Source organism: Rhinopithecus bieti, unplaced genomic scaffold, assembly GCF_001698545.2.
Source record: "Rhinopithecus bieti isolate Rb0 unplaced genomic scaffold, ASM169854v2 scaffold_52030, whole genome shotgun sequence".
Lineage (NCBI taxonomy): Eukaryota > Metazoa > Chordata > Mammalia > Primates > Cercopithecidae > Rhinopithecus > Rhinopithecus bieti.
In genome coordinates, this window is record NW_016821228.1 from 1,347,232 (window position 1) to 1,350,311 (window position 3,080).

A 3,080-nucleotide genomic window follows, 5' to 3' on the forward strand; every position below is an offset into this window, starting at 1 on the left:
AAAAAAATAAAATAAAAAAATAAAAAAGAATTGTCAGTTTTGAAGAATACATTTTAAAAGCAAGGGCAGAAGTGACATGGAACAGGGAGGCCATTTACAAATCTACAGCAATAATCTAGAGATGATAAAGCTTAGAGGAAGGTAGAAGGTGAATACAGAAGAGATAGCAAGTGGCAAGAGAGAATGTTTTTAAAGTAGCTAGTTAAGGTTTAAGATGATGATCTTTGATATTGTTTGGCTGTTTCCACACCCAAATCTCATCTTGCATTGTAGCTCCCACAATTTCCATGTGTCATGGGTGGAACGCCGTGGGAGATAATTGAATCATGGGGCAGGTCTTTCCCATGGTATTCTTATGAGAGTGAATAAGTCTGTTGAGATCTGATGGTTTATAAAGAGAAGTTTCCCTGTACAAGTTCTCCTCTCTTGTGTGCCGCCATAGGAGACATGGCTTTCACCTTCTGCCATGACTGTGAGACCTCCCCAACCATGCAGAACTGTAAATCTATTAAACCTCTTTCTTTCACAAATTGCCCAGTCTTGGGTATGTCTTTACCAGCAGTGTGAAAAAAACTAATACAATAAATTGGCACCAAGGGTGGGGTGCTGCTGAAAAGATACCCAAAAATGTAGAAGCAACTTTGGAACTAGGTAACAGGCAGAGGTTGGAACAGTTTGGGTGACTCAGAAGAAGATAGGAAAATGTGGGAAAGTTTGGAACTTCCTAGAAACCTGTTGAATGCCTTTGCGCAAAGTGCTGATAGTGAAATTGACTTAAAGTCCAGGCTGAAATAGTTTCAGATGGACATGAGGAACTTGTTAAGAACTGGAGCAAAGATGACTCTTGTTATGTTTCAGCAAAGAGACTGGCAGCAGTTTGCCCCACCCTGGAGGTTTGTGGAACTTTGAACTTGAGAGAGATAATGTAGGGTATCTGGTAGAAGAAATTTTGAAGCAGCAAAGCATTCAAGATGTGACCTGGGTGCTGTTAAAGGCATTCAGATTTATAAGGGAAGCAAAGCATAAAATTTCAAAAAATTTGAAGCCCTACAATCCAGTATAAAATAAAATCAAATTTTTTTGAAGAGAGATTCAAGCCTGCTGCAGAAATTTGCATAAGTAATGAGGAACTGAATGTTAATCCCCAAGACAATGAGGAAAATATCTCCAGGGCATGTCAGAAGTCTTCATGGCAGCCCCTCCCATCACAGGCCCAGAGGCCTAGGAGGAAAAAATGGTTTCATGGGCCTGGGCTCAGGGTCCCTTTGCTGTGTGCAGCTTAGAGATGTGGTGCCCTTCATCCCAGCCAACCTGGTCATGGCTGAAAGGAGCTAAAGTACAGCTGAGGCCATGGCTTCAGAGAGTGCAAGCCCCAAGCCTTGGCAGCTTCCATGTGTGGACTTCTGCAGGTGGACAGAAGTCAAGAATTAAGGTTTGGAAACCTCTGCCTATATTTCAGAGGATGTTTGGAAATGCCTGGATATCCAGGCAGAAGTTTGCTGCAGGTTAGGGCACTCCTTGGGAACTTCTGCTAAGGCAGTGCAGAATGAAAATGAAGCCACAGAGTCCTGACTAGGGAGCTGTCTAGTGGAACTGTGAAAAGAGGGCCAACATCCTCCAGACATCAGAACAGTAGATGCACTTACAGCTTGCACTGTGCATCTGGAAAAGCTGCTTACACTGAATGCCAGCCCATGAAAGCAACCAGGAGGGAGATTGTTCCCTGCCAAGTCACAGGGGTAAAGCTGCCCAATACCATGGGAACCTGCCTCTTCCACCAGCATGACTTGGATGTGACACATGGAGTCAAATGAGATCATTTTGGAGGTTTAAGATTTGACTGCCCCACTGGATTTTGGACTTGTTTGAGGCCTTTAACCCCTTTGTTTTTGTTGATTTCCCTCATTTCAAATGGGCATATCTATCCAATGCCTGTACCTGCATTGTATCTAGGAAGTAGGTAACTTACTTTTGATTTTACAGGCCCATAGGCAAAAGGGACTTGCCTTGTCTCAGATGACACTTTGGACAGTCGACTTTTGAGTTAATGCAGAAATGAGTTAAGAGTTTGGGGCACTGTTAGGAAGACATCATTGGTTTTGAAATGTGAGGACATGAGATTTGGGAGGGGACAGATTATATGATTTGACTGTGTCCCCAGCAAATCTCATCTTGCATTGTAGCTCCCACAATTCCCATGCAGCATGGGAGGGACCCAGTGGGAGATAATTGAATTATCGGGGCATATCTTTCCTGTGCTATTCTCATGATACTGAATAAATCTGAGATCTGATGGTTTTATAAAGGGGAGTTTACCTGAGCAAGTTCTCTTATTTTGTCTGCCACCATTAGAGATATGCCTTTCACCTTCTGCCATGATTATGAGGCCTCCCCAGCCATGTGGAACTGTGAGTCTATTAAACCTCTTTTTCTGCAAATTGCCCAGTCTTGGGTATGTCTTTATCAGCAGCATGAAAAGACTAATACAATCTTCATCTGAGAAAGTAGAGCTGACTGTTGCATATTCATACCCAAATTCCAAACAGAAGTCCTCCACGGTCCATGTAAGTGTCAGGCACATAATTTTCAGTCTCTGTTTTGATTCCCTTTGAAGAATTATCACTCAATTCCCCAAAATAATAAAAGTTCTGTTTAACTTGGATCATTGAATATAAATTTGGAAGATAAATGAATAAGTAGCCTAACAATTCTTACCATCTTACTTTGCTCTCAAATGTTTTCATGTCAGTGATGTTCAGGAGCCTCTCATATTCTAACTCTCAAGAGTCTCTTTCTCCATTCCCTGATCAAGCACAAGTTCTCCTTTGACTTTTTCCTTCCACCTCTGTTTTTGTCATAAAATGGGGAAGAAGGGGAGGGTTGTACACAGGAAAGTGGTAGAAGAAAGTGAACAGAATAGCTTTTCTTTATCCAGTGGCAAGGTGTAGAGTGGGTACATTTATTCCTTTCTTTTCTTTCTTCTCTCCCTTCCTCTTTCTCTCTGTCTCTCTGTCTCTCTATCTTTCTCCTTCCTTCCTTCTCTCCTTCCTTCCTTCTCTTCTTCCTTCCTTCTCTCCTTC